This window comes from Somniosus microcephalus, chromosome 4 (assembly GCF_052327205.1).
Source record: "Somniosus microcephalus isolate GS21.2 chromosome 4, FLI_Smic_1.0, whole genome shotgun sequence".
Lineage (NCBI taxonomy): Eukaryota > Metazoa > Chordata > Chondrichthyes > Squaliformes > Somniosidae > Somniosus > Somniosus microcephalus.
The window spans coordinates 21,556,605-21,570,094 of NC_140990.1; the positions used below are offsets into that span (position 1 = coordinate 21,556,605).

Genomic DNA, 13,490 nt, shown 5'->3' on the forward strand with positions numbered 1-13,490 from the left:
TGTCTCTGTTTATATTACAATAGACCCTGTCTCTGTTTATATTACACTAGGCCCTGTATCTGTTTATATTACACTAGACCCGTTGTCTGTTTATATTACACTAGACGCAGTCTCTGTTTATATTACACTTGACCCTGTCTCTATTTATATTACACAAGACCTTGTCTCTGTTTATATTACACTAGATCCTGTCTCTGTTTATATTACACTCGACCCTTTCTCTGTTTATGTTGCACTGGACCCAGTCTCTGTTTATATTATACTAGACCCTGTCTCTGTTTATATTACACTAGACAATGTCTCTGTTTATATTCCACTACACCCTGACTCTGTTTATATTACACGAGACTGTGCCTCTGTTTATATTACAGGAGACCCGTCTCTGTTTATATTTCACGAGACCCTGTCTCTGTTTATATTACACGAGACCCTGTCTCTGTTTATATTACAGAGGATCCTGTCTCTGTTTCTGTTACACTAGTCCCTGTCTCTGTTTATATTACACTGTACCCTGTCTCTGTTTATATTACACTAGGCCCTTTCTCTGTTTATATTACAATAGACCCTGTCTCTGTTTATATTACACTAGGCCATGTATCTATTTATATTACACTAGGCCCGTTGTCCCTTTGTATTACACAAGACCTTGTCTCTGTTTATATTACACGAGACCGTGTCTCTGTTTATATTACACTAGACCCTGTCTCTGTATATATTACACTAGAACCTGTCACTGTTTATATTACACTCGACCCTTTCTCTGTTAATATTGCACTAGACCCAGTCTCTATTTATATTACACTAGAGCCTGTCTCTGTTTATATTACACTAGGCCCTGTCTCTGTTTATATTATACTGGACACTGTCTCTGTTTATATTACACTAGGCCCTGTCTCCTTTTATATTACACCAGGCCCTGCCTCTTTGTATATTACACCAGATGCTGTCTCTGTGTATATTACACTGGGCCCTGTCTCTGTTTATATTACACGGGACCCTGTCTCTGTTTATATTACACTAGACCCTGTCTCTGTTTATATTACACTAGGCCCTGTCTCTGTTTTTATTACACTAGGCTCTGTCTCTGTTTATATTACACTAGACTCTGTCTCTGTTTATAACACACTCAAACCTGTCTCTGTTTATATTACACTAGGCCCGGTCTATGTTTAAATTACATTAGATCCTGTCCCTGTTTATATTACCCTAGACCCTGTCTCTGTTTATATTAAACTAGGCCCTGTCTCTGTTTATTTTACAGTAGACCCTGTCTCTGTTTATATTACACTAGACCCTGTCTTTGTTTATATTACACCAGACCCTGTCGCTGTATATATTACACTCAGCCCTGTCTCTGTTTATATTACACTAGACCCTGTCTCTGTTTATATTACTCTAGACCCTGTCAATGTTTATATTACACTAGGCCCTGTCTCTGTTTATATTACACTAGATCCTGTCTCTTTTTATATTACACTAGGCCCTGTCTCTGTTTATATTACTTTAGACCCTGTCTCTGTTTATGTTACACTAGATCCTGTCTCTACTTATATTACACTAGGCCCTGTCTCTGTTTGTGCTACACTAGACCCTGTCTCTGTTTATATTACACTAGGCCGTGTCTCTGTTTATATTACACTAGGCCATGTCTCTATTTGTATTACACTAGACCCTGTGTCTGTTTATATTACACTAGATCCTGTCTCTGTTTATATTACACTAGGCCCTGTCTCTGCTTATATTACACTAGACCCTGTCTCTGTTTATATTACACTAGGCCCTGTCTCTTCGCTTCTGTATTTTTGGTGGGGTGGAGGGTGTTGGTGCGGTAGTCGATTAAAGATTAATTTAAGGTTATGTTCTATTGAATGCAACAAGACAGAAGACAGTTCCCTGGAGCCTTGGTATCTTTTGACACTGGTTTACCGCCGTTTTATCTGTGCTTCCATGTTGACAGTGTGGAATATTGAAGGTAGCTCAATATATATTGGAGCAAAAATCAAGTCCCTCTCTCTTAAGACATAATTGTCGGGCACATTCCTCGCAGCTGCTCATTTAAGTTGTCTTTGCTCTAAAATCTCCAGCGCCACTTTGTGAGATGGCCCATGGGAAGAATTTGCACTCAGCTGTTCACCCGCCATCTAGCGGTCTCCTCTGGCTATTTCATCCACAAGCCTTTGAAGTTGAAGAGGCTGTTAAAACAAGCATATGGCATTCGGGGCTTTATAAATAGAGGCATAGAATGCAAAAGTAACGAAATTACAGTAAACTTTTATAAATCATTGCTTAGGCCTCAGCTGGAGTATTGTGTCCAATTTTATGCAGCACAGTTTAGGAAGTATGGCAAGGCATTAGAGGAGATTTACTAGAATAAGAGCATAAGAAGTAAGAGCAGGAGTAGGCCATACGGCCCCTCGAGGCTGCTCCACCAATCAAAAAGATCATGTCTGATCATCCACCTCATCTCCACTTCCCGGCCCGATCTCCATATCCTTTGATTGCCCTAGAGTCCAAAAATCTATCGCTCTCCGACTTGAATATAATCAAAGACTCAGCATTCACAGCCATCTGGGGCAGTGAATTCCAAAGATTCGCAACCTTCTGAGTGAAGATATTCCTCCTCATCTCAGCCTTAAATGGCCGACCCCTTATCCTCAGACTGTGCCCCCTAGTTCTCGACATTCCAGCCAGGGGAAACAACCTCTCAGCATCGACCCTGTCTATCCCCTTCAGAATCTTGTATGTTTCAATGAGCTCACCTCTCATTCTTCTAAAATCCAGAGTGCATAGGCTCATTCTGCACAATCTCTCATCATAGGAAGGCCCTCTCATCCCAGGAATCAATCTAGTGATGCTTCGCTGCAACGCCTCCAAGGCAAATATATCCTTCCTTAGATAAGGATACTAGAACTGTGCACATTACTCCAGGTGTGGCCTCAACAAGGCCCTGTACAATTGTAGCAAGGCTTCCAAACCCTTGCAATAAAGGCCAACACATCAATTGACTTCCTTATTGCTTGCTGTACCTGCATGCTAGCTTTCTGTGTTTCTTTCACGAGGATACCCAAATCACTCTAAACACCAACATTTGAAAGTTTCTCACCAGTTAAAAAATATTCTGCTTTTCTATTCTTCGTACCAAATTGTATATCCTCACATTTCCCTACATTATACTCCATATGCCACCCTACTGCCAACTCATTTAGTCTATCTATATCCCTTGGCAGAATTTTTGTCTTCTCCTCACAACTTACTGTCCCACCTAGCATTGTATCATCAGCAAACTTGGATACATTACACTTGGTCCCTTCATCTAGGTCATTAATGTAGATTGTAAATAGCTGATGCCCCAACACTGATCCTTCCTGCACCCCACTAGTTACAGGCCGCCATCCTGAAAAAGATCAATTTATCCCTACTCTCAGTTTTCTGTCCTTTAACCAATGCTCTATCCATGCTATTATATTACCCTCAAACCCATGAGCCCTAATCTTGTGTAATAATCTTTTATGTGGCACCTTGTCGACTGCCTTTTGGAAATCCATATATACTACATCCACTGGTTCCCCTTTATTAACCCTGCTAGCTACATACTCAAAAAACTGCAACAAATTTGTCAAACATTATTTCCCTTTCATAATACCATGTTGACCCTTCCTAATCATGTTATGATTTTCTAAGTGACTTGATACCACTTCCTTAACAATGGATTCCAGCATTTTCCCGACGACTGATGTCAGGCTAACTGACCTGTCGTTCCCTGTTTTTTCTCTCCCTCATTTCTTGAATAGCGGTGTTACATTTGCGACCTTCCAATCCACTGGGTCCTCTCCAGAATCTAGGGAATTTTGGAAGATCAACATCAATGCGTCCACTATCCCTTCAGCCGCCTCTTTCAGAACCCTAGGATGTAGGCCGTCCGGTCCAGGGGATTTGTTGGATTTAAGTCCCATTAGTTGCCCTAGTCATTTTTCTCTACTTATATTAATTATAAGTTCCTCACCCCCATTAGACCCTTGGTTCCGCACCATTTTTGGTATGCGTTTTGTATCTTCTACTGTGAAGACAGATACAAAATATTTGTTTAACGTTTCTGCCATTTCCTTATTCACCATAATAATTTCTCCTGTCTCAGCCTCTAAGGGACCAACGTTTACTTTTGCTACTCTTTTCCATTTTACCTGCTTGTGGAAGGTCTTACAGTCTGCTTTTATATTTCGTGCTAGTTTTCTCTCATTCTATTTTTTTTCCTTTTTACAATTCTTTGGTCAACCTTTGCTGGTTTCTGAAACTCTCCTAAATCTCAGGCTTACTATTATTCTTTGCAACATTATAACCTTCTTCCTTCAATCTAATGCTATACTTAAATTATTTAGTTAGCCATGGTTGTATTACTTCTCCCTTGGAGTTTTTGTTTCTCAATGGAATATATTTTTGTTGAGAATTATAAAATATTTCTTTAAATGCGAGCCACTGCTTATCTATCGGCATATATTTTAATCTATTTTTCCAATCTACCTTAGCCAACTCATCCCTCATTCCTATTGGCTTTATTTAAGTTTAAGACACTAGTTTTGGACAAAGGCAAGTCACTCTCAAAATTAATGTAACATTCTTTCATATTGTGATCACTCTGCCCCAGAGAATCTTTTACTATGGGATTGCTAATTAACCCTGTCTCAATATAAGATCTAAAGTAGACTGTTCCCGGATTGGTACCATGACATATTGTTCTAGGAAACTGTCCCGAATGCATTCCATGAACTCGTCCTCCAAACTAACTTTGCCAATGTGATTTGTCCAGTCTACATGAAGATTAAATTCCCCCAAGATTTTTGCATTTCCTTTGTTGCAAGCTCCTACTATTTCTTGATTACTATTCTGTCCAACGGTGTAGCTACTGTCAGGGGGCCTGTATACTACTTCTACGAGTGTTTTCTGCCCCTTGTTATTCCTTATCTCCACCCATACTGATTCTACATCCTGATATTTTGAGCCGAGATCCTTCCTCGCTACTGTCCTTATGTCATCCTTTATTATCAGGACTGCTCCCCCTCTTTTCCATTCTGCTTTTTTTTCGAAACGTCAAGTACCCTGAAACATTTATTTCCCAACCTTGACCACCTTGCGACCATGTCTCTGTAATGGATATTAGATCAAACACATTTATCTCTATGGTGCCAGTGATGAAAGACTTCAGTTACGTGGAGAGACTAGAGCAACTGGGTTTATTCTCATTAGAGCAGAGAAAGTTGAGAGGAGACTTCATAGACGTGTTCAAAATTATGAGGAGTTTTGATAGAGTAGATAGGGTGAAATTGTTTCCACTGACATGAGGGTCGTCTACCGAAGGACACAGATTTAAGATAATTGGCAAAAAAGGGGAAACATAGAAACATAGTAAATAGGAGCAGGAGTAGTCCATTCGGCCCTTCGAGCCTGCTCCGACATTCAATGTGATCATGGCTGATCATCCCAATTCAGTACCCTGTCCCTTCCATTTTCCCATACCCTTGAACCCTTTAGCCTCAAGAAATATATCCAACTCTTTCTTGAATATAGTTAATGAACTGGCCTCTACCGCCCTCTGTGGCAGAGAATTCCACAGGTTCACCGCTCTCTGGGTGAAGAAATTCCTCCTCATTTCAGTCCTAAATGGCTTACCCCTTATCCTTAGACTATGACCTCTGGTTCTGGACTCCCCGGCCATCAGAAACATCCTTCCTGCATCTAGTCTGTCCAGACCTGACATAATTTTATAGGTTTCGATGAGATCCCCTCTCAATCTTCTAAACTCCAGTGAATATAAGCCCAATGGACACAATCTCTCCTCATACGTAATTCCTGCCATCCCAGGTATCAGCCTGCTGAATCTTCGCTGCACTTCCTCCATGGCAAGAACGTCCTTCCTCAGGTAAGCTGACCAAAACTGCACACAATACTCAAGGTGCGGTCTCACCAAGGCCCTGTACAACTGTAGCAAGACATCCTTGTTCCTGTACTCGCACCCTCTTGCTACGAAGGCCAACATACCATTTGCCTTCTTATCCGCCTGCAGCAACTGCATGCTTACCTTCAGCGACTGGTGCACAAGGACACCCAGGTCTCTTTGCACTTCCCCTTCTCCCAATCTATTGCCATTCAAATAATAATCTGCTTTCCTGTTTTTGCCACCAAAGTGGATAACCTCACATTTATCCACATTATAGTGCATTTGCCATGTTTCTGCCCAATCACCCAACCTGTCCAAATCGTACTGGAGTTTCCCGACATCCTCCTCGCAGCTTACCCTCCCACCCAGCTTTGTGTCGTCTGCAAATTTGGAGATATTACATCCAATTCCCTCGTCCAGATCATTAATATATATTGTGAACAGCTGGGGTCCTAGGACCGATTCTTGTGGTACCCCACTAGTCACTGCCTGCCACTCAGAAAACGACCCGTTTATTCCAACTCTTTGCTTTCTGTCCGCCAACCAGTTCTCTATCCAAGTCAATACCTTGCCACCAATCCCATGTGCCTTAATTTTGCATGCTAATCTCTTATATTGGACCTTATGGAAAGCCTTCTGAAAGTCCAAATATACCACATCCACTGGTTCTCCCTTATCTATTTTACCATTTCCATCCTCAAAAAATTCCAGTAGATTAGTCAAGCATGATTTATCTTCTGTAAATCCACGTTGAATTTGCTCGATCCTGTCACTGCTTTCCAGGTGCTCTGCTATTGCATCTTTTATAATAGGCTCTAGCATTTTCCCCACTACCGATGTCAGGCTTACGGGTCTATAATTCCCCGCATTTTCTCTACCACCTTTTTTGAATAGTGGGGTAACATTAGCTACCCTCCAATCCATGGGTACCGTTCCAGAGTCTATCGAGTTCAGGAAGATGACCAGTAATGCATCTACTATCTCTAGGGCCACTTCCTTAAGTACCCTGGGATGTAGACCATCAGGTCCTGGGGATTTATCGGACTTCAGTCCCATCAATTTTCCGAACACCATTTTCCTACAAATACTGATTTCTTTCAGTTCCTCTCTTTCATCAGACCCTATGTTCCCCGGCATCTCTGGGAGGTTATTTGTGTCCTCCTTTGTGAAGACAGAACCAATTTATATATTTAGTTGGTCTGCCATTTCCTTGTTTCCCATTATAAACTCCCCTGATTCTGACTGTAAGGGACCTACGCTTGACTTCACCAATCCTTTTCTCTTCACATAGGAGGAGAAATTTGTTTATGTGGTGAGTTGTTGTGATCTGGAATGCACAGCCTGAAAGGGTGGTGGGAGAAGATTCAATAGTGTCTTTCAAAAGGGAATTGGATATATATGTGAAAAGGAGAAATTCGCAGGGTTATGGGGAAGAAAAACGGGGAATATGAACAATTGGATAGCTCGTTCAAAGAGCCGGCACAGGCACTATGGCAGAAAGGCCTCCTTCTGTACTGTATGATTCAATGACTCAGCCACAGGAATTGCACTCTGTGTTGTTGCTCTATCTGACCGCACTGAAACTCATCCTCCGCCAAAACAGACCGCAGGCAGCTTTTGCACGACTGGATAACTAGGTCATATCTTTGTGTCGGAGCGATGGGGCGAATCCACAGATGTACATCACCATGTCACTCAGCTAGAGATCAGTGATGGTTAAAATAGTCAATTTTTAGGATTTGTTTAATTTAGAAGTCAAGCGATTCCCAATATTTTTTGCTTTTCCCCGACTGTATCTGGAACTTCTCCACATGATCATCGCTGGGGTTGCATCGGGATAATTTTAGTATCAGTACAGGCCATTCGAGCAAACTGACCTTAATAGTTTGGGTCCCGTTCTATTATCAGATCAGAATCCAGGTCCTAAATCTGAGTCATTGAGATGGGGTCATAGTCCTTTGCTGGTTTATGCACGGACTGACTGCGTCCCTGTAAGTGTGGCCATGTAATTGAATGGCGTTTCCCAGGGATAGGATTGGCTGGTCTCTCAGAACTGACGACAGTTGTGCACCAATCAGTGTTAGTTGTGGACCAATTACTGATGTCTCCCGACAAACCCTTTCCTTGCCTAGCTCTGTGCGTGATTCTCTTGCTCCCTCTGTCTGTCTGTCTGCCTCTCTCTTTGTCTCTCTCTCTCTCTATTTTCCTCTGTCCCGTTGTCACTTACTGTGCTTAACTCGGTGTCTGTCTCACTCTCTCTTTCTCTCTGTCTCAGTAAGGTTAAAGGCTAAAAATAAAATAAATCAGTCTCAATTCCAGCTATCACTGAGCTTCCCCCACAGTCAATGAACTCCATTGCTAATCATAGCCTTCAGACCACGGGCGACAGGACAAGTGGACAGCCCTCTGCACCAGTGAGATAACTTTTAAAATGTCACCTGCGAGATCTTCACCACACCCAGGTCTTTTACTTGTAGAGATCGATCCTGTTATTCATCCCAGAGATCTGCTTGTTTGTACAAACACTGGGGATTGAATTGGACCTTGGATTAAAATGGTTGAGCATAGTCACAAATCCCAGCGCGACAGCACTGACCACAACTAGAAAAAACCGCTCAGATCAGGCTTTATTTTCCTATTTACATTTTAAAGTAACGCTTTGGGATTTAATCCCTAGTATTTTCCTGGAGCTCACACTTGATGTCGATCTGTGCCTTGTTTTTGTATGAGGACCGAGGGACACTTATTCACTGCGGGTCTCAGGGCACAATAATACACGGCGCCGTCTGTGATCTCCAAGCCTTGAACGGAGACCGGAAGGAGCGCACCTGGATGGAGCACAGCGAGAGCGGAGCAGTTAAAAGGAGCAGTCCCGAGCGGCAGGAGCCTGAGACTGGAAGGAGCGGACCTAGACGGAGCACAGTGAGAGCGGAGCAGTTAAAAGGAGCAGTCACGAGCGGCAGGAGCCTGAGACTGGAAGGAGCGGACCTAGACGGAGCACAGCGAGAGCGGAGCAATTAAAAGGAGCGGCAGGAAATCAACAGAGGCAGTTTTTGAAAAAGTGACATTAGAGTAAAAAAAAGTGACATCGACACAAGAGAAGGAACAGATTGGTGAGTCGCTGGTGAATGTATTTTTTTAAGTTGAAAAATTTATTTCTGCCAAATTAGTTAATAGCCTATTAATTAGAGACAAAGAACAGACTGGTGAGCAGTTGGGCAGTGTTTTTGTTAAGTTTTAAGTTGATTTATGCTGGGTTAGTTCTTGGTCTATTAAATAGAGGCATGGCAGTACAGCTCCGCCCTGGGGAGTACTCATCCTGTGCCATGTGTGACGTCCTGGACGCTTGGCATAGCCTGGACAACCACATGTGCGGGAAGTGTCGCCAGCTACAGCAACTCGAGTTCCGGGTTTGGGAAATTGAGCGGCGGCTGAAGTCACTGCAGTTCATCCGCGAGGCTGAGAGTTACGTGGATAGCACGTTTCTGGAGGTGTTCACCCCACAGCTCAAGAGTATGCAGGCAAAGAGAGAATTGGTGACCGCCAGATGGAAGAGGAGGACCAGGCAGGTAGGGCAGGAGCCCCCGAGTACATCGTGCTCTCCAACTAGTATTCTGTTCTGAGTACTGGTGAGGGTGATGGTTCCTCTGGGGAGTGCAGCCAGAGCCAAGTCGACGGCACAACGGGTAGCTTAGCTGCACAGGGGAAGGGCTGGAGGAAAAATTGTGGAAGAGCGATAGTGGTAGGGGATTCGATAGTTAGAGGAGCAGACAGCCGTTTCTGCAGCCATAGACGTGACTCCAGGATGGTATGCTGCCTCCCTGATGCCAGGGTCAAGGATGTCACTGAGCAGCTGCAGGACATGCTGAGGGGGGAGGGTGAACAGCCAGAGCTGATTGTTCATATCAGTACCAACGACATAGGCAGAAAGAGGGATGAGCTCCTGCAGGCAGAGTTTAGGGAGCTAGGGGAGAGACTAAAAAGCAGGACTTCAAAGGTAGAAATCTCTGGCTGACTCCCAGTGCCACGTGCTAGTGAGTAGAGGACTAGGAGGATAGAACAGATGCATGCTTGGCTGGAGTGATGGTGCAGGAGCGAGGGCTTTAGATTCCGGCGGCATTGGGACCGTTTCTGGGGAAAGTGGGACCTGTACAAGCCGGATGGGTTACACCTCAACAGAGCCGGGAGCAATATTTTCGCCGGGAGGTTTGTTAGTGCTGTTGGGGAGGGTTTAAACTAACTTGGCAGTAGTGTGAGCACCAGCCCATAGGAGTAGAAAAGGGGAATAAGGTGCATAAAAGAGAGATTGCATTGGATAGTACAAGAGCAGAAAGTATTACTAGAGGCGGAAGTATTACCATATTAGATAGGGGCAGACTATGGAAGACTACGAAAAATTCAAAAATGGGTTTAGAATGCATGTACATAAGCGCACAAAGTATAGTGAATAAGGTTAGTGAGCTACAAGCACAATTAACTGTGTGGCAACATGATGTTGTAGCAATAACAGAAACGTGGCTTAAAAACGGTGAAGACTGGGCACTTAATATTCAAGGGTACATGGTGTCAAGAAAATATAGGGAGGGATAAAAAAGGGCGGAGGGTGGCAGTGCTGATTAAGGAAGACATTCTAGTTTTGGAAAGGGTGGATGTTCTTGTGGGGACAAGGGCAGAATCCATTTGGTTAGAGTTGAGGAGCAAAAAGGGTATGATCACGCTACTAGGGTATTATATAGGCCTCCAAATAGTGAGAGGGAGTTGGAGGAGCAAATCTGCAGGGAAATTGCAAAGATATGCAAGAGATAGGGAGCGGTGATATTTGGGGACTTTAATTACCCAAATATCGATTGGGAGGATGCTGGGGATTAATTAGAAATCTTGTTGTGCGAGGCCCCTTGGGGCAGAGAGATCATAATATGATAGAATTCTTCCTTAAATTGGAGAGTGAAGTATTTGACTGAGAGACTAGGGTCCTGAATTTAAATAAAGGAAACTACGATGGCATGAGGTGCGAGTTGGCTAGGATGGATTGGGGAACGTTACTTAAAGAGTTGATGGTGGATAGGCAATGGCAAACATTTAAAGATCGCATGGATGAACTGCAGAATTTGTTCATCCCTGTTTGGCATACAAATAAAACAAAGAAGGTGACTCAACCGTGGCAAACAAGGGAAATTAGGGATAACATAAGATCCAAGGAGAGGGCATATAAATTGGCCAGAAAAAGCAGCAAACCTGAGGATTGGAAGCTGTTTAGGATTTAGCAAAGGAGGACAAAGGGATTAATTAAGAGAGGGGAAATAGAGTATGAGAGTAAGCTTGTAGGGAACATAAAAACTGACTGTAAAAACTTCTATAGACATGTGAAGAGAAAATGATTGGTGATATCAAGCGTAGATCCCTTGCAGTCAGAATCAGGGGAATTTATAATGGGGAACAAAGAAATGGCTGACCATTTAAATACATACTTTGGTTCTGTCTTCACAAAGGAGGACACAAATAACCACCCAAAGATGTTGGGGAACATATGGTCTAATGAGAGGGAGGAACTGAATGAAATCAGTATTTGTAGGGAAATGGTTTTAGTGAAATTGACGGGATTGAAAGCGATAAATCCCCAGGGCCTGGTAATCTACATCCTAGATTAAGGAAGTGGTCCTGGAAATAGTAGATGCAATGCTGGTCACCTTCCAAAATTCTATAGACTCTGGAACAGTTCCCATGGATTGGAGGGTAGCTAATGTAACCCCCACTATTCATAAAGGTTGGTAGAGAGAAAACGGTGAATTATAGACCGGTAAGTCTGACGTCGGTAGTGGGAAAAATGCTAGAGTCTATTATAAATGCTGTAATAGCAGAGCACTTGGAAAACAGTGACAGGATCGGACAAAGTCAACGTGGATTTACAAAACGTAAATCATGCTTGAATAATCTACTGGAATTTTTTGAGGATGTAACTGGTAGAATAGATAAGGGAGAACCATTGACTGTGGTGTATTTGGACTTTCAGAAGGATTTCGATAAGGTCCCGCATAAGAGATTAGCGTGTAAAGTTAAAGCACATTGGATTGGGGGTAAGGTGCTGACTTGGATAGAGAACTGGTTGGCAGACTGGAAGCAAAGAGTTGGAATAATTGGGTCTTTTTCCGAGTGGCAGGCAGTGACTAGTGGGGTACCGCAGGAATCACTGCTAGGACCCCAGCTGTTCACAATATATATTAATGATCTAGACGAGGGAACTAGATGTAATATCTCCAAGTTTGCAGACGACACAAAGCTGGGTGGGCGGGTGTGCTGTGAGGAGGATGCAGAGAAACTCCAGTATGATTTGGACAGGTTGGGTGATTGGACAGATGAATGGCAGATGCAGTATTATGTGGATAAATGCGAGGTTATCCAATTTGGTGGCAAAAACAGGAAGGCAGATTATTATCTGAACGGCAATAGATTGGGAGAAGGGGAAGTGCAACGACAACTGGGTGTCCTTGTGTACCAGTCGCTGAAGGTAAGCATGCAGGTGCAGCAGGCGGTTCAGAAGGCAAATGGTATGTTGGCCCTCATAGCGAGAGGATTCGAGTACAGGAGCAAATATGTCTTGCTGCATTTGTACAGGACCTTGGTGAGATAAACCTTGAGTATTGTGTACAGTTTTGGTCACCTTATCTGAGGAAGGGTGTTCTTGTCATGGAAGGAGTTCAGCGAAGATTCACCAGGCTGTAGAATGAGGGTTGGCTATTTGAAGACACCCGTTCTAATCCCCGCCCTCAATATCTGCTGTCGTGTCTCAGGGTGCTCTGATCTCACTTCCTTGTGTCCCCAGTGGTGCTGTGAGACCGGTAGGTGGTGAGCTGGCTGCCAGTGAATGGAAACGCTCCGAGCTATATAGGGGAATGGTTCTGCTTTTAGAGACCGGTGGGATTGAACCCTTGTCTGTTTATTGTAATCGGGAAGCAGAGGGTTGCTAATGGGATTGTTTTATTCCGGGGTCAATTCGTTCTCTAGAATTCGGTTCGCCTTACCTACAGGACATTGGTAACCGCGACTCCAGTGAGCTTTCCCTCACGATTCAGTGAAATAACAACGATTCCGTATTTTATCGGAGTGATTTCTAGGTGCATGATATTAGAACGATGATATCAGCTGTTACTGACCAAACAATTGAACAGACCTAAAGAATAAACCCTCCCTTTAATTTAACCAGCGTTTCGAACACCGACCCCTTCTGTGGTTTGTATCTAAAATGTCTTTTGCCAGTAATTAATTCTTTAAAGATCCATAATCTTCAGATTTTGGATTTGCAATGAAGGAGAATGGAGGGAGCGGCGTATCGGCGCTTTTGAGCAATTTACCGCTCATTCGCTTAAAGTTCCCGGGAGCAGAGCGGGGGAGCGGGTTCAAAGCCTCCGGGGTGAGATGTCGGGCGGGTCCTCGATAACAAGAGCTCAACACCAGCAGAGTGTCAAAAAACTGTCCTTACAACTTTCACTCATAGTAGAAAAGGACGTGGTGCAGAAAAACAAACACAGCACGCCCCGTTAACATCGATCTCCACCATTGG

The 13,490-nt window shown here is 43.4% G+C and overlaps 1 pseudogene; it reads left to right on the forward strand.

Moving 5' to 3' along the window:
- LOC147118395 (uncharacterized) overlaps positions 1 to 12,763 on the forward strand; it is a 31,687-nt pseudogene extending 18,924 nt beyond the window's left edge.
- Positions 12,764 to 13,490: the final 727 nt, after the last annotated feature.